Source organism: Lygodium microphyllum, chromosome 5 (assembly GCF_053477565.2).
Source record: "Lygodium microphyllum isolate KBCC chromosome 5, Lygodium_microphyllum_v1.1.10, whole genome shotgun sequence".
Lineage (NCBI taxonomy): Eukaryota > Viridiplantae > Streptophyta > Polypodiopsida > Schizaeales > Lygodiaceae > Lygodium > Lygodium microphyllum.
This window is the reverse complement of record NC_141139.1, coordinates 101,290,351-101,310,089: the sequence shown is the minus strand read 5'-3', so window position 1 is coordinate 101,310,089 and position 19,739 is coordinate 101,290,351.

The following is a 19,739-nucleotide window of genomic DNA, read 5'->3' as shown; positions in this document are numbered from 1 at the left end:
AATCATTTTGGGACAGTCCTATGTTATAGGAGTGCATATGGACATAAAACTGTTTGATGATGGTTTTGCTTATGCAAAAATTAGAAGCAAGGATGGGAGAAAATGAGTCCAATTTCTTATAATTTTTATTAATCATCCTAGGAATCAAGATATGCTTCGAGAGTCTCCTTTGCCTCCAAATGCAAGGGAATTCAAAGACCTAGATTTTCATTGAGCATTGTTGTAATGCAGGGCTACAAAGGATGTACTCACCTCTTGATGGAATGAAGCATGTATGTACTATTGGTTATTCTCAAGCTGCATCAAACAATTTATTTTGGTTTAAGCCTATGGAATCTATGTGCAAGGCTAAATGCCTATCTATGAAATGGGCTACTGAGGAATTGAGAGCATTGGAGTTGTTAGTTGAAAATGAAGGCATTTCAAGCCTCTTTCATGGGCAGAATATTATTGATACTATGCCTGAAGTTTCAGCAATTATACATGCACAAAATGAGACTGAAAATAGAGTGTTGTCAGTATATTCTTCGAACATGTATGATGTTATAGCATTGTTTGCTCACTAGAAAGGATTACAATGGGCTAAAGTAGTTGTGGAGACAAAGTATAAGACAATTGACAAAAAGAGAAACCAATTGCTTTGCCACTTCTTCCAAATAGTGAGGATCTATATGAGAAATTATCACATCAACCAAGCTTGCGAGATCCTAAAGATATAGGTCATTAGTTTACAGCTAAAACATTACAGGAATTGAAAGTTGGTATAGAAGGGTTTCTTTTGCTTGTTGCTAAAAGAGACATTTTTATGAAGATGTTGGCTAGGTATGGGAAAACATTTGCATTTCAGCCAACTAAAATAGATTTTGTGGATTCGAATGTTGTCTCTATTCAAGTGCCTAAGGCTTACTTGCCATAAAGCTAATGGATTTGCTAAATGAAATGATTTGCGTGAAGATCTTGGAGCCCTTTTCAGCACTGTACTCAAATCTTTGGTTTATTGTGCCCAAAAAGAATGGTGCTTTGAGATTTATTCAAGATATGCAACCGATCAATAATGTGACCATAAGAAATGTAGGTGCAAGTCATATGGTTGATGAATTTGCATAGGCTTTTGCAGGCAGAGAAATCTATTATTTGGGTAATCTTTACTCGGGGGTATGATTGGTTTTAGTTTGCAATTCAGAGCAGGGATATCACAACCATGAAGACTCCCTTGGGGTTAGTACAGATGTGTACTCTCCCACAGGCTGCAACAAACTCTATGGCACACATGACAAGTGCTATGAATAGGGTACTCTGAGATTTTATACCACAATTGACAATGCCCTTCTTGGATGATGTTCCAAGCAAAGGGTGTGCAATGGATGAAAAAAAGGAAGACATGGATGCTTATGGGTACAAACAATGTGTTGGAGAGCATATTGTGGCTTGTGAAAGAATTTTGATGTTAAAATATTGAGAATGCATGCTATGGAGGATTAGTGATGAGCAAATAAACAATCATAATGAGGCAGAAGCATTGACAAAGAAGAACAACTAATATTATACAACCGATTGATAATAATTGATGGAATGAGTGTGGGGATGAGTGCCTTTTATAGGCTTAGAGTAGGTGGTATTGGTAGGTGGAGATAGGTGAAAAGTAACCATGGTATTCACCAACTATGGTTTTAATAAACCATGCATACATGACCTAGTCTAAGGCTTTATTTACAATATGTTTCTTTGCCTTGTTTCTTCCAAACAAAGAGGCTTTGGTGGATGTGATTGCACATTTCTCAACATCCCTCCTCAATCACAACTGGAAAAGACACTGAGTATACAAAGGCTATCGTGAGTAGAACCTTGCTAAGTGTAGACATGGAAGAAACAAAGACAACCATACAAAGCTAGAGGCTGTTACAAGGCCTCACTAAGTGTGTAGAGGCTGTAGGTAGAGGTTACATGAGGAGCATAGGAGCTTATGATGGCAACATTAGGCAATTCCACATGTTAAACTTTAAAAAAGTCTATCAGAAAATGAGCTACAAAAGAGGTATTGGTAAGTCCTATCCTTTTGTTCTTGGGGTTCTTCTTCTCCTTCTTCTTCAACGTTGTCTTCATCTTCTTTGACTATAGCAAGATATGCTCATTGAGACCTTTTCTTAGTATAGAAAATTTTCTCAATATGCCCAGTTTTCTTACAAAAATCACAAACTACGCTCTTCTTCCCTTCCACATAGAGGAGTTGTTGGTCTCCTCTTGGGATGCTTGTTTCTCTCTTGTTCTTGATCTTCTTTTTCTCTTCCAAGAGAGAGACTTTGATGTCCACAAGTTTTGGCTTTGGCATGTTGATTAATGTGGTATACACATTATGAAACTCAGGTGGAAGACTTTCGAGAAGCACTCCAATGCAAATATCTTCATCCATCTGCAAGTTGATTCCTGCAAGTTGTGTCAACAAGCTTTCCATATAATTCAAATGAGTTGCAAGTGAGGTATTACTTTGCATGTCAAGCCTAAAAAATTCAATCAGTAAACCATATTTTGAGGATTTGGAATGAGCTCCAAATAGGGTTTCTAATTGATCCCATGTCACTTAAGAGGTTTCACAATCATCAACATGATGAATGGAGTTGTCATCAAGTTTGAGCTTGATAATAGCTTGAGTCTTATCATCATTTTCATCCCATACGACTAAAAGTGTAGCTTCCCTTGGTTTCTTCTCTTGACCACTTGTGATTGACCACAAGCCTTTCTTCATTAGGATCATTTTGATCCTAGTTTGCCATGTATGGAATCCAACACCGTTGAATCAGGATGTCGATGAGTCTTTGCCCATTTTGAGATTGCAAAATCAGCAGCAAATCAGCTCCAAAAATTTCAAATTTTAGTTGAGCAAAAGTGCCAAGAAGCACTAGGTGATTTGGTTACTATGATTCCCTTGAACTTGGAATTGCCAAGATCTTGCAAGTTCCAGTCTTCCCCTCCTTGATTTGATGCTGGAGTTGCAAAAAAAATCAGATTTGATTAGAGGCAAAGCTCATTGTGTTAAATGTCATAAGTGCTAAAAGCACTAGATAAGTGTCAATAGAGATCGTTCTTGTATTTTCTTGGATTGAACTTGAATCTTCAAAAAATGTCTTCTTCTTGTTGGTTTGATGTTGAAGGAAAACTGAAAAACCGAGAAAATGAAAGGAAATAGAAGCTTGATGTTGAAGGAGCTATGGCTTCTCAGTTAGGGTTTCAGCAGCCATCTGATTTTTTGCTAATTGCAGCACAAAGTCTCAATCATTTTACAAACCCTTTGAGCTGAAGATAGATTGGTTATGTGGCTTTAATTACCCTATGGTCTTGGGTAGCATCATCACCGTGTAGGCAGATTGAGTAGTCTGAACTGAGAGGGCACAAAAACTGGCAAGAGACTGAGTAAAGGCGCAATGTTGGATAGTAGAACCACCAATTGTTGGGTTTGACGTGATTGGCGGGAGTGCCCTGAGTCAAGGAGTATTTTCCTAGAAGAAGCCACAAGCTTAAATGGCCTGGGGAGGGAGATTCAAGTCCTCCACTGAAGGTGGGTAGCTATGGAGGTAGGTGAGAGATTCATGGAAAAGTGGAGGGAGCCAGAAATTCAAACTGGAATGACTCAATTAGTGGCTTGATGACTCACTTACTTAAAACCCACTTTGATATCATTGAAAATATTGAGAATGCATGCTATGGAGGATCACTAATGAGCAAATAAACAATCATAATGAGGCAGAAGCATTGACAAAGAAGAACAACTAATATTATCCAAGCGTAATGCAAGTACAACTAATTGATAATAACTGATGGAATGAGTGTGGGGATGAGTGCCTTTTATAGGGTTACAATACGTGGTATTGGTAGGTGGAGATAGGTGGAAAGTGACCATGTTATTCACCAACTGTGGTTTTAATAAACCATGCATACATGACCTAGTCTAAGGCTTTATTTGCAGTATGTTTCTTTGCCTTGTTTGTTCCAAAGAAAGAGGCTTTGGTGGATGTGATTGCACATTTCTCAACATTTGACGCATCTAAAGGAGGTGCATTTAACTCTTTCTGGACAAAAGTTAGTCTTTGGAGTTGAAGAGGTTTTGATTGTTGGGCATATGTGTGGGCCCTATGGGTGAAGACCATCACCAGTGAAAATAGATGAGATTCATAGTATGCAAGATGTATGCATGAATGTATCTAAGGTATGTAGATTCTTGGGTACATGAAGAATTGAAGCGGCTCTCAAAATCTGCTCCTACATTGAGAAAGGTTGATTATTGACATGGAAACCTTATCATTATTATTGTTGATATGAGCCCAATCAAGGTTGCATGGGCAGTTGGGCAAGATGATGAGGAAGGACAAAGATATGCAATTTGGTTTGGTATTAAAGTATTGACGAAACGACAGAGAAGGTGTCCACATGTAAAAAGATAATTATGGGGAATTGTTACAGCCTTTGAATGTGATAAGATGTGTTTCTCAAAACCATATGATGCGACCTATCATTAGAAAGCACTTCGAAAATGGAATCTATTGAGCTATAGAGCACTCGATTTGGAGTTATAGTGTTCAAGTTATGACAAATCCAAAGATTTGACCACGTGTCCCAAACTTATGGGAAATTCCCATATTCCCCAATATGGTGTTTCAAAGAGCTTATACAAAGGGGCTACCTTTGTTGCAAAGTGTAAAATGAACCTTTTATAATAACCCACATGGCTAAGGATTCCCCTCAACTATTTGAGGTTGGTTGGCGCTATTAAGGCTGCAGTCTTCTCGATCTTGATAGGGTCTATTGCTATCCCTTGTATAGAGACAACCTGGCCTAGAAGAACTCCTGAAGAGGCTTCGAAGACACATTTTTTTGGTTTGAGAGAGATCACATACTCTCACCATCTATCAAAGCATTGTTCTAGGTATCCCCAATGCTCATGGTGTTGCACAGGATTCACGTGGGAGTTCATTGAATGCCGCTTGTCGCAGGGACGCTTTGCAAGATGGGAGCAAAGGATGATGAAGAGTACTCATCTTAAGTTGAATTCATGAAATCTGAAAGAGGATGCAGAATATTCCATTGAAGGAACACATGATTGCATTATGAGCGTTTGGATCCTTCTAAGGTTTTACATGTGTTTTCTTTGAAATCAAGGAGTATAAGATTGATGGGTGAGCATATATAGTTCAATGATAGCAATTGTTGCTTTTCCAAAAGCTTACTATGTCATTGTAAAAGATCAATCCAGAGAGATGTTACTTCTCACAATAGGTAAACAGAACATTTAGATTGATTGAAAGAGTAGGTGTTAACTCTATTGTTGCAATTCCTATTTAGTTTTGAAGTAAAGTCTTCTCTTTTACTTCCTTACGCTCCCTTCAGCATATGATAATGGCTTAATATGCTCTTATAGTAATCCACCAGCTTTAGTTTCCCCTTAAGTTCAATGATCTTTGTACCATAGTAAATACACTCTCTAAAGTATCAAATGCATTACTCATTGGCCTTAGCTGCCTTCTATTTTCAATATGTAGAAGTCTAGATAATGAAAATTGTCATGCTCCTCTAAACTTCTATTCAACGCACAATAGATCCACTAGCTTCTCCCTCGACAATCATGAGCCTCCAGACTCCGAAATTGAAGGCAATAATTTCCCGCCACCATAGATAGAGCAATCCTCGCCCTTCTATAGTTCTGAAAAGAGTTTCTTCAAGTTTTTGTATTGTCAACGACTAAATCGCTATCGCCAGAGATCAAACATAGTTCAGTCCATGTGCCATATTTTTCTTTGTCGCAACCCATCTCCTTCTGCAAATCCAACAAGTCCTGCACCACTTTGGAGCCTCACTTCATCTTCTAAGCAATCCTTGAACTTAGAAATAATCATTATGTGCTCGATAACAAACTTCTTCGAATTTGTAAGATCTAGCGAGGACGGACTAAAGCACCAGAGATCCATATATGTCACATAACTTCTTGACGACAGATAATTCGATTTAGCTTCCCCCCCTCGGCTGCATTGTTTGTTGCGTCCTGTCCTTCGTCACTCTTCTTGGTACTTCGGCTTCACAGCTTCGACGTCAACTTCTCGAGCATCATTTTTGTTTCGTCTTCCCACCGTAGATGTTGTCCGGCCGAAGATAAATTTCAGTATAGGTCCCGCTTTTATGGGGACGTGCCGATAACTCCCGGTTGCTTGCCGGTCTCTCAACCTTTTTGTTTTTTAAAAATCAAGTTAAAACGAGAGATATAGCATTCATCAATGTGATTCGCGGGCGTGTGGTTTAAAGCTTCACTGTGTGGGGATCGGGGGTATAGCGTTTGATACTCGGGATGATCCTCCAGGCAAGACCAATGCCCCTTTTAGGGGGCTTTTAATTTGTGGGCCCCATAGTCACCCAACAACCGGGTAAACCCGTGCAAAAGCGTGGGGCCTTTGTTGCTGATATATATCCACAGCCATGTTGTCCGGGCTGGCCATCGTCACTACAGCTTCTCGTTGTTCTGAAGAACTGGTCACTTCGTCAACTTCAATATGTCTTTGTTCACGTCTTTTACTGTATCACCGTCGTTCCTTCCTGCATCGTTTAGCAGCAGCTTCATCCTCCATCACTAGCTTTAAAGCTAGTAATAGCTCTTTCATCTTCGTCGCCTCCAAGATTCCCCCGTTGCAGTCATTGCCTTCGGCCGTCCTCCACTGTGTCTTTATCACGAGCTTCTGCGTCACTTCGTTCCTGTGCCCACCCGTTCCGGCAGTCGTGGTTGCGATTTATAATTGTCTCCCACTTCGAAAAAGGCTTCAGAAAAGCAATGAAAGCATCGTCGTTCTTTTCCTTCTGTTTAAGGCGCCAAGCTTTGAAAAATAGCACTCTTTATATTGTCTTTGATTTACATCAGCGCTTAGGTTGCTGTGTTGCTGATCCTCATGCTTCTCGGAATATGCCGCAGCAAATGCAATTACATTATCATGCTCTAACAGTGATAAAATCAGATATTTGTCCTTGTTCAGTTCAATGACAGCAAATGCTGTTTGTTGAACCTTCAAACCCGCAATACTTCTCTTGTGACTAGCCTTCTTTGGCATTGTACTTGAGTCTTGCTTAGAATAAACAAGATCTGGTTGAATCATTAGGGCCACTATCCCATCGTTCTTTACCACATTCAGTACTCGAGCAATCATATGTTGGCCCACCATGACTTCCATGCCCAACTGATGGGTTATGACGAATCCCACGACATCCTTATGATTAGAGAAACTCATAATTACACCGTAATCTTTTATATCATCAATCTCCCTGTAAAATATCAAATGGATAAATGCAAATTTTTTTTATTTATTCCCCTCCCCAGCCGACTGTTGTGCTGGAAGGGGAGGGGAATAGAAAGAAGCCAGAAGCTCCTCGGTGGGAGCTCGCAGGGAGTAGTGCCATGCGTGCTGACATGAAGGAGAGGGAGGATCCCCCTCCCCTCCCCTATTTAAACCCTGCATTGCTGCCGCTAGGGGAAAAAGGAGGACGGCAATATCAAATGGTGACGCTGCCCAAATCGTCCGTGAGTGAAGGAGGGGAGGGCTGATATACATGAGGGTAGTGCTGCCTGTGCCGCTTGAAGGACGGAGAAGGGGACGGACTCGCTCTGCTGGCCGCCTGGGCAGAGGGACGCGACGCCGTCGAGGGAGGGAGGAGCCGCCTCCATTGCGCCGTCGAGACTGACGGTCTTAATCACCCCCCCAAGCTTCTGGAAGCTTGGAAGCTTCCAAAGGGGGGGCCTCCTTAACCCCCCTTCCTATACCTTTTTATTAACCCCCCCCCCCCCCCCCCCCCTCGGTTTTAATCCTCCTAAGGCCCTTTCATCCCCCTTCTCGTGCCTTTCCAAAAACCCTTCCATACCCCCCCATGATTTAACCTTTAAGCCCTTTGTTATGGGCTTTGAAACCTTTTCCCCCCCCATGTGTCTAAATCCCCCTTTTCGATGGGTGTTAGAACCCCTATGTTTTACCCATGAAGCCTTTCCCGTAGGCCTTAAAAACCCTTTTTTCTTCTCCCTGGTGGTAACCCCTATAAGCCCCCTTCCTCTTGAGCCTTGGAACCCATCCCCCTTCGTGTTCTATAATCCCTTAGACCCCCTTTTTGCGTGGATATTGGAATCACCTTTTTTTTTTCTCCCCCCCCTGTGATTAAACCTTCTCTAACCCTTCCCTTGTGGCGTATTGACAACCCTTTCCTCCAAGTTGACCTAAGGGTCCTTCGACCTTACTTATAACCTTTATGGTTACTATATTCCCTTAGAGTTCTCTCCCGCATCTTGTGTCTTTTCTATCCCTTTTCATTCCTCGTTTGAACGAGTCATTAAAAGGCCATTAAGCCTTCCCCATGGCTTCAATGGGTCTTAGTCATAAAAGATTCTGAAACACCCTTTCGAATTCCCCCGACTTCAAGGAGGGAGCCTTCCAAAAACTACTTTCGATGGACGGTGCAAGGAAGTGACGGTGGAATTCTGAAAAAAAGAGTGTAAAGCTGCTTCCACGTTCGAAGGACTACAACTGTGATGCCTCCTAAGAAAGTCCAAGGAGTAGATGTGGGAGGTGCATCTCCTAGTATCCATGTGGATATCTCACCCCAAAACCAGGTTTTTCTTCTTGGCTTTAATTCAGTTTTAAGTCAATCATGCAAAGGGAAATTGTTAGGGATAGGATATATTTGTCCGAGTTATTTGTAATGAAGGATTTTAGCTTATTTGAATGAATGATAATATATAGAACTTAGTTTCTTTCGAATTGCATCAAGCATTATAAATTATGAGCAAGATTATCCATTTACTATAGTAGTATATTTTAGTTAAATCCTAAAGGTATAGAAATTATATCTTGCACCATTAGTCTTATTCCTTTTCGCAACAAATCATTGTAAATGATTAAATTCATGAAAGGTTTCTTTCGTTGCGGCATGCGTTCATCTGCAAGGAAAAAGGAAGTTTAAATTGAACTGTATTGACTGAAAAGTAAATTGTCACAAGGATAGCAAAACCGTGACAAGACGATTAATATTACCTTCCAAAAGATAACCAAACCAATAAAAGGCAGTTTCAGTTACCCCCGACTACCTCCCTAACCCTAACCAAGGGGGTTGTTCACCGCGCCGGAAACGTGGACCGAACCCGCCGCGAGAGGTCTCTCCGCTAAGCTCTACTTGGAGTAGGAGGACGCTTGGGTACCAGGGGGGCTCTGGCCGTAAATCCCTCGCCTTCCGGGTCCTGCACAAGAGGCTAACGTGACTCGGGATTGGATCTCGAGGCCCGCATACTAGTTTACGGGCGGAAGCTTGGAATAGTGATCCCTGTGGATTACTGGATAGCCTTCGGGCGGATTATGGACAAGCCTACGGGCGGAACTCATTGTATTTCAAAGATAAAATGATGAAATATTAACAAAGAACTTGCTTGATATCGTTTTCTATGTCACATGTTAAGATTACATGAAGGAACCAGTGCTTAATGGATTAATTAAAGAAGCTGACTGTTAAATGTCAAATCAATGTGTTAGATAATTACATAACTAAAAACAAACCGAGGAAAGTGCGGAGGATGGGCCATGGGTCCGTCCTACGGTTGGGTGGTCCCGGTTAGCCGGGAACTTTTCTCAAAAATCTCGATGAACAGTAGGATGATTATCAAAATGAATAATGGAAGCAATGACCTAGAGTTATGTCTTACCTGGTTTACGCTGTTTTAGGGGAACGGAATGGGACTATGCCTTATGGCAGAGAGGTTAAGCTTTGCATCCCTCTCGTTTTCCATTCTCCTTGAACCAAGTGCAGCGTGAATCCGCTTCGGACCTAGCGTTTCTGCGTAAAGTAGTTCGCTCGGGTTCGATGCTAGTTGCTGTTACTTAATGACGAGTCAGGAAAACCCTAATTCGGATCGATCCTAAGTGGGAACGGCCAGGATACTTCTGCTACGTGGCAGGCACGGGAAGACCTAGATCGCAAATCCCGTAACATTCCATGGGAGTGCAGGGCGAAGCTTTCTAGACATCCTTTCCGACGGACTGCTAAGACGTGTCCTAGATAATACTAAGAGGACATGTTACACTCCCCTTTGTCAAAAGCTCCTCCCACACACATGCAGTTGTGGATATTGTAAATTAAGTCAAATTTTTAGTTAGAGTAGCAATTGATCTACCCATAGAATTGTCAAAAAGTTGCTAAAACTTGAGCATGCATCGGCATTTGTAGTGTCCACACATGGCCCTTAGCACCTCCATTTAACCACATGTATTTGTGTTTTCATACCCTTAGGTTTCCCCTTCAGCATCCACGGATATTAATTGCTTTTCACCTTCCACTTCATGAATGAAGGTCCTACACAGACTCCTTCTCGGTATAGATCTGACTCCTTCAAGGGAGTGGTCTCTTCTTTTGATGCTCCACTAGAACCAACTTCCTATTTTCATGAGGTCTGAGCTTACTCCTTGGAATGCTGAAGGGGGTATCATGGATGTTTCAGGTTTGGTGGGAGGGTTATTTATCTATTGACTTGAGGATTCATCTTCCAAGGATGCCTCCAAGAATGTTACACAACACGACCCTTCAGAGTTCTGGTTGGACTCTAGTACTGGTTGTTGTTGGCAAGGTGCATCATCATCATCTTCTCTTAGGAAGGGTGACTTTGGGCAACAAGAGCCACTACTAAAGGAAGGCTTATTCTGCTTAGTTTTCTTATAAAGTCTTTGTCTATGATTTGATTCATTAGCCAGTCCAAAGGGTACTAGAAAAACTCTATCTAACAACATGGGGTCTTCTGCTTTTGTAGCCTCTAGAACGTCTTTCTCATTTGTGTCTTCTACAAGTAGGATAGATTATTCCATCTCACATTCATAGTCTTCTTCCACACGGTGTCGTGCTGCTGCATATTCGAGGCTTGACTCAACAAGGTCACTTTGATATACTTTTCTATATGGTGAATGTTGCAATGGTAATGGACTAGGTATGAAAGGGCATGCTCCTTGAAATACTCAATGTTTGGTCATAAATTCAGTGTGGTCCTATGCCTTAAATGGCACAAGGAAAGAGGAGGATATACCTGCAATAAAACTGCAAGGCACTTTCATTGGGGTTTATTCCTAGCAAATTTTCATGGAGTGAAGTTAGGTAAAGGCTTATATCCACTCTTGTGTTTTATGCAAGTTGATGGCAATTGTTGCAGTGATAATGGACTGAGTGTGGAAGGGCTTACTGTTTGAACACTCAGTGTGTGGTTGTAAATTGAGTGTGGGACTTAATGATGCCTTCAATGGCACAATGAAGGGTGCTGATCTCTGCTTTTGGAGGGAGTCATGATGTAGATCGGGTCTATTTCAGATATTGTGTTGGCAACAATAGAGAGAGAAAAAGCAACGACGCCTTTACACCTTCGTGCGAACTAATGCTGTTGGGAATGATGGTCATGTACTGGGTCATCGACATGAGCCGCAGCCAGATCATGGACGTGCTCTAGGAAAGGAATAGTATAATCCTTGAGCTATTCCCAGGAAGCTTGCAAGTCTCTGGTGGTCAAATCATGATGGCCGCCGTGATGTAGAAAGAGGAGATCAGTTGACGACGTGCAGATATTGCTACTGCACCCTGGATCAGCAACAGTGGGGAGTTCTTCATGATGATTGTATACGGAATGATCAATTGTGATGTCATTTTGACTATATACTAACTCAACAAGCTTTTGTAGATGTTGATGCAAAAGTTTCTGTGAACAAGGATCTCATTGGAAATTTCTTGTCAGATCCAATGCACAATGCTCTAGAAGTTTGCTCTCAGTTGAGGCCAACCGTGGACATAGCAGTGATAGCCAATGCTGATTATGTTCACCTAGAACTATGGCAGTGAAGAAAAACACTTAGCTATTTTAGTGGACAAGGGTCTCTACTTGCATAAGAGTAAATGAAAAATCCAACTGCCACATCGTACTTTCAGGGTTGGTTTTCAACATTGGACAGACAACAAAGGGTAATTTGAATCCATGAACTTCTGGGTCAGTTGCATGGCCATATTTGTAAGTCATACGGCATTTGCAGCTATGCTTACAAATTCTTGCTGGTCTCTAGCAAGCATGTAAAGCAGTTCATATTTATGATGCATCTGAAGCAAGAGCCTAGCTATGGTGGCCAGCATTGGGCAGCTCTGACTGAATCCTGGAGTTCTCAGCTGTTAAAGAAACACAAAAGAGCAAAACAAACCAACTTTTGTCAGTAAACCTACATCTTCCTCTCATGCTGGAATGAATACTTGTCTTTATTCCCCCAAAAAACGCTCACCTACATTTTTCTTCTCATGCTGACATGCAAGAAGGAGCTCCAAAGATCCATACGATCATTATAGCAGAAGGATCTACAAATGCTGCAGAATTAAATCGGGTGACCTAAAACCAATGGATTGATCAAATTGGAATTCATCTTGTATTTTGTAAGCATCTTGGCAGCAATACAATTGTTACTTGGCATCATTTTCTCGTCTTGCTTATTCACATGATTGATCTTATATCTTGAAATTCGTCAACGTCCTCTATGGACGCGACTTTGCTTTTGAAAAGCCTTCGACAACGGTCATCTTCATCCTCTTGAGGCTTTGTTTCCATCTCTATAGGGGTTCTATAAGAGAAGAATAGATTTTGTTGTTGGGAATAAAGGGCAATGTACCTGATCACTGGGCATGCTTGCTTGACATTGTATTCTATGTACTATATACCTATCCACAAAATGAAAAGAGGTGCACTATTGTACCCACACACTATGTCATTGTCTCCATGTCTCTCTCTCTCTCTCTCTCTCTCTCTCTCTCATGCATACTATCCACCATTGAAGCTCCATTCTCTCTTCTATCCAAGGAATTCAAACTGGGATCAGAGCTCGAGACTTTAGAGCAGGAGCTTACACATCAAGGGAGCAGCAATCGGCTTGAAAACTTGTAGCTATGGTGGCCATGGTAGCTCTTCATTGAGGTATGTCTTGATCTCATTTTCTTTCGCGTCTATCAGGGTAGAGCTAGTGCATTATTGAGTGTGTCTTTAGCTCTTTTGGAAGAGCACTTCAAGCTAGAAATAGGTTGACCATGTCTCTTTGCTTCTTGTAAAGCATAAGAATTACCATTCCCTCTAAGCTTCAAGAGGGAGATTTTGAGGGTCATTTGGGACCCACCCCCACATTAGCATTGAGTCATTGTAGCCTTCTAGCCCTCCCAACCAGCCAGGTGCCATCACATCAGCAGCCATGAGTCTGTCTCAATTCTCGACAAATTGACCACATGCTACTATTTTGTTCATAACTTGAGCTAGAAAACTCGGATTCAAATACTTTTTTTTATGAAAACAAAGCTCTCTTTGAGCTATATGACTTTATGAAGGAGCTTGTGAGCTGATTTTGAGTGAAAGTATGGCTAAAATTGAAAACATAGATGTTGTTTTTCAAGGAGATTGTATATAAATCTTAGCTAGAGGAGCCATATCAACCCACTCTCTTGATCATCTCCTTCTCATCATTGGCAACTCGAGGACCATCATTGGAAACTTGGAGAGTTCACTCTTGAGATTGGCATTTCATTTGAGCTTGGCATGGACATTGGGAGTGTTTTACTCAATTTCTTAGACTATTCATAACAATTTATAGGGCATCATTGATAGTTCATGCATATGCTTGAATAGCATTGGTTGTTTGATGCTTATACATGCCCAAATGGATGCCTAATTGTCATGGAATGTTGTGCCTACCATTTGGTACTGATTTGGAGCTAACTTTGGCATTGTCATTGCTCATTTTGATAGTGAATTCACCAATTTAATAGTATGGGCTGAATGCAATTTTTTCACTGAATCACATGTCTATTGGTTGCAGGCACTATCATCTCGGGTACTCAAAGTGATGTCTAGATGCTTACCTTGGATGTCATATACCTAGAATAATTTTGGGGATGCTTTGAGGTTGGTTTTGAGTTTGAGACATTTTGTCTTGGCTAGAAATTTACAGTTTGCAAGTACCATAATAGAGAGCGTATTTTGGATAGTTGGATGGTTCCCATTGAGGTCCTTATGTACTGATTTGGTACTGATATTATTGACACATGCTTGGACATTGGGTGCACATGATTTATGCCTCATTTTTAGGCTGAAATAGATCTATGTAGACATTTTGGTGTTATTTACAATGAGCAGTAGATCTTGCTAGTTAGTTTGCATCTCTTCTTGGTCACTTATTTTTTGATAGATTTGGCTTGTATTCTTGTCATTTGAGCTACAATTATCGATGGTAGTAGTGACAACAATCATCTTATGCACATCAAGAAGCTTGAAGGGGCACGTAACTTTGCAATTTGGTAAAAGCAGTGCGATAATGTTTTCATGCAAAAGAAACATGTGAAGCCTATCAAGTTGCAAGGAGCATGACACCGGTGGACATAGAGCAAGAGGATTGGGATGAGATGAATGAGCTCGCTCATTTGACCATTGACTTTTTAGCTTTCCATGGTTTGTTCTTCAACATAGAAGGACTTGGTTCTACCTATGCCATTTGGAAGCGAGTGGAGGAATTATATGCTGAAAAGAATGTTCCCCCAGTAAAGTCTATTGGCTGAAGAAATTGATGAATTTAAAAATGAAGGAGGGAACAAACATGTCTATATACCTCTATGAGTGTAATTCGATTTTCAGCCAGCTAGTTGCCTCAAAGTTTGATATCAATGAATGCTACTTTTATATTATGTACTCTACTTGAAAGTTGTAATACTTTCAAGACAGCCATAAGCAACTTAAATGTTATGCTGATGTGCTCGGATGTAGAGAGTTCTCTACTTATGGAAGAGATGACTTGGTAGAACAATGCATATTAAAATTCGTCCAATGCTTTGCGTACTAGAGGCAGGTCTCAGCAGAGGGGAAAATCTGAAAGTAAAGGATGCAGTAAATCTCGTGGTAAAGATGTGGAGTGCCACCATTGTGGCAAGAAAGGACACTTTAAGTGGAAATTCTTTAAGTGGAATAAAGATAAAGGAAAGGGTAAGAAGAGTGATGATAGCAAGGATGAGAAGAAGGATAGTCAGTTAGCTAAGAAGAGCAGTGTCAAGATTGAAGAAGTGAATGTAGTCCAACCATGAGACCAATAATGGTCATGATGTACTCCTTGTCTCTTTTTGCTTTAACACACTTGCCTTGGTAGCAGATATAGATATGATGACATGCATACCTAGATCTTGTATTTAGGTGCCTCATTTCATGTCACTTCTCATCGTGAGTGGTTCTCAGACTACACTGGGTAGACATGGTGTTGTCCACTTGGGGGACAACTATGCATGTGACATTGCAGTCATTGGCAGTGTGTAGCTGCAGTCTCAGCATGGATCTATCTTTACTCTTTAGAATGTACGGCATGTACACTAGCTCAAGAAGAGCTCAATCGAGTACTGGGTAGCTAGATGATGATGGTTTTCATACCACCTTTGGTGATGGGAAATGGAAGATTTGTAAGGGATCTAGGGTTATTGCTAGAGGCTCAAAGAGTGATACTTTGTATTTGCTACATGTATCTAGTGTGTGTGACCATGTTGTTTCCTTGACCGAGCAACCAAGTGTTTCCTTGTGGCATGGCCGGTTGGGATACATGATTCAAAGTGGAATGAAAGTACAATCTTGTTTGGATTATTTGCCTTGTCTTTGATATGCTGATTTTGAGTATTGTAATCATTGTGTTTATAGTAAATATGCACAGACTTCACATAAAAAGTTACTTTCATTGAAATCTTTGCTTTTAGAGTTAGTACATTCAGATGTATGTCAAATGCTAGGGCTATCCCTAGGGGGAAAGAAATACTTTGTCACATTTGGGTATACCCTATTGGTGGTAAGAAAAAATTAAGAAATTGGCATTGGTTGAGAACATGATTGGTAAGATGCTTAAGTGTCTTCGCTCTGACAATGGTGGGGAATAGGTGTCCAAAGCCTTTCAAGACTTTTGTGATAGAAAAGGGATAAAGAGGGAGGTCATTGCCCCTCACAATCCACCCCACAATGGAGTTGCAAAGCGTATGAATCGGACCATTCAGGATAAGGTCTATACTATGCAGTCTCATGTTGCATTATTCCATGGTTTTTGGGAATAGGCAATTATGACAGTTGTTCACTTGATTAATCGATCATGGAACAGGTCTTTGGGGGGGAAAGTCCCTCAAGAAGAGTGATCGGGAAAGCCACCTTCATATTCTCATCTAAGAGTGTTTGGTTGTGAGGCCTTTATGCATATTTGTAATGCAGCAAACTTCAACCAAAGTCCTGTAAATGCATTTTCCTAGGATATAGTGACAAGGATAAAATGGGGTACAGGTTATGGGATCCCAAGAAAAGGAAAATTGTATGTAGCAATGATGCAATCTTCTCTGAAGACTGCATGTATATGCAATCCGAAAAAAGACAGAGGAGGTTAGAAGGGTTGTTTTTAGAGAATATTTACATGTTATACAACAAATTGTGCCCAGTAGATAATAGTGAATACCTATTGTAAATGACCCTAAAAATGCAAGAAATGATGTTAAAAATGGTTGGCAAGGTATTTCCCATGATGCTCCATAATCTCAATATGAAAACATGTAGTTTGGACGGCCAGATGTGGTAGGACATGTTGAATTTTAGGACAACAAGCTATAAATGCAAATTTGCAAGCCCCGCAGCTGCAAATATTGAACCTTTGCTTCACAGGGTGTCGACCCAACCTTCACGCAATTCCCTTTGAGAATCGGCTTCCTTGACCAATGCACCTTCTTGCAGAATTTGGGCTTTGGAAATGGGAACTTATGAACTCCCCTTCTTTTCGTAGAAGTTCCGGGACTACAATTGATCTTCACAGAAAGGGGGCTTAAGAAAAACCTCGGGGTAAAATGGCTTGTGGGAGTTGAAATGGGAAAGGGGTTAAAACCCGGCTAATATGGCTTTATGTGAACCCACGGGAAGGGCTTTAAAAGAAAGCTAAGGGATAAAGTGGACTTAAGGAGATTCAGTGGGAAAAGGGGGCTTAAAACCAGCTAGTGTGGGAATCCATCGAAAGGAGAAAAATAGCTTTGTAGTATGCAAGGGGGAGTGCTCAATTCCCGAGGATGCAAGGGGAAAGGCCTTAATTCCGAGGGTATAAAGACCGCTTGAGAAGGGCCAATGGAAAAGGGTTTTAAGAAACCCAGGAGTAATATGAGCTTGAGTGGGGATTTCCACAGGAAGGGTTGCTTAAACCCCAATGTAAGGTGAGCTTTATAGGGCTTTGGTGGAACCCCATGGGAAGGGGTCTTAAATGGACTTGGGTGGAAATTTCAATGAGAAAGGGGGCTTAGAGAGCCCCCTTAGAAGCTTCTTGGAAGCTTCTGTGGCTGACAGAAGTCCACGTGGAGGAAGAAGCGACTATTTTTCTGACGGTTTATTGGCGACGGAAGTCAAACGATGGCAGTGCAGCAGTAGCTGGCGGCCCTTCTGCGGCAATCCTCCCATCTCACGGCGCACTCAGAGGCGACGTTGCTCTCCTCCCTCTCTCTCTTGGACTGGCGGCCTCACGACCCTCCTTAGCCTCTCTCTCTCGGCCTATAGCGTTACGGTTCTTCCTTCCCTTACTCCCCCCCCCCCCATAGGGGGTTTTTATAGGGAAGGGAGAGGAGACCTCTCTCCCCCATGCGGCTAGTTGCATGGCCATTTTTCCCCCTCGTCCTCCAGCAACAAGAGAGCTTAGTCATCCATACTTCACTCCCTCCCCTCCAGCACGGTCTTCGACTGGGGGAAAAGAAGGGTTAATATTTTTTTTCCCATAAATCTAACCTTATCCTTTTGACCTCCTCCCAAGAGGAGGTTCTCATGAAGATATGTGGGTTTTTATTAAACCTTAGTCTCGATTTTTTTCAGTGGAGGGTCATGTTGTCGTGTACCATTAAAGTTTGCACCATCCGTATCTTCAATGTCGGAATTGTCATGGCTTGAGACTCACGCGGCTAGTAATATTTTCAGCAGAAATATTACAGGACCCAAGCTTGCAGGTTGATCCTCGTGGGGATGGATGGTACCTTCTGTTATGGGGTGGACTATAGGAAACCTAGACGATAGACCCTCTGCATTCTCGCGAGTTCCGAGTGAAGCCATCTAGGATAGTTCCTTGATGGACCACTAAAACATGCTGCTAGGGAATTGTTAGGTAGGCGCATCACAAACTTTTGGTATATCGGATGACATGAAGGTGACCTTCCTCCATTAAATTCAGGCGTGAAGATTTTGAAGAGCAGATGCGAGAGGAGTTTATGAATTTAAGTCAATCCTCTAGTGAATGGGTTGAAGCATATGCCTCTAGAATGAAATCCATACTGAAGAGATGGACCAACCATCACTTGGACGAAGGCATCCAGAAGGGAGTTTTTCTTAGAGGCCTACAACTAGAAGTTCATAAGTTTGTGGAATTGAGAAGGCTAGCCAACGTACAAGCCATAGGGAAGGTGTAAGACTGTATGATGAAGTTGAAGCACGGCTGTCAATGACCTCAAGAAGAGGAGTCTTACCTCCTCCCATGCTAGGAATGGTATACCCACCAAATGCAGTCCCAGGGATAGTTCCCTACCCCTACTCTTAGATACAAACAGTGCTGTAGTACAGTGCACCAAATCCACAATGGCTATTGTAGATAGCAGTACCTCAACCACAACAACAGTGGTCTCAAACAATTCCCCCAATGGCAATTCATCAAGAGCAATGGAATCCTACCAGCTGGAACCAACAACCCCCAGTCTCAACAGGAGCTATGAATCCAAATCAGAACATAGGATCCTCTAGATAAACCCAACCAGTTTATGCACTGATTATAGAGGCTTTCCAAAACCCTATTTTGCAAGTACTTCAAGAGGAGAAAATTTGAAGGACTACCGGTCCAATTCAGTTGCAAGCATTAAGAAGGAGCTGATAGATGTGATTATAAAACAAATGTAGATGCTGAAGCTAAATACCACCAACATATCAAGTCCTATAGGAGGTGAAAGAGATGTGATGTGATCTAATACTTGGTGCGACAAGTACCATCAAGTGGGAAATTTAGCCAACAACTGAATGTATCCAAAAGCTAACCATTCCTAAAGCCTTCAATTCATAGTATTGTTTAAGGAAGAACCATATAGAGGACATTTGCTCTTTGAAGGAGATGCATGAAAGAAGGAAGAAATATGAAGAAGTAAGATTCAACTTGTTGGAATCCAAGATGACACCCATGATATTAGACCAAAGATTAGAGAGTTTGGTTCTAATTTTGGCCCAATGAGGTTTCCCTCTCAAAGTTATAGAGGACGACAGTTTGACAGTGATCAAAGATCAGAAGTCAGGTGTTACAAATGTGGAGAAAAGGAGCATATCTCACCGAACTATCCAAACCCTACAAGGTCCATAGACTATAAACCCTTATGCAGTCAATGTGAAGGAGAAGGCCACACTGCAAAAGACTATTCTAGTCCAGCTCTTGTAAAAGATACTCCTGATTTCCAACAGAAGACCTAAGAATCTACCTCCAATTAGGTGGAATTTGAAGTTGTCGCAATAACACATGCCAAGAAAAGAGAATCCATAGTTCCAAAAGAGAACATTCCCTCTACCAAAACCGTGAATTTCAATCTTCACAAGGAGAAACAAAACATTGTAGAGTAGAACAATGTAGTACCAAGCATTGTAGTGTCACAGAGAGCTACAGAGACAGTTACAAAGA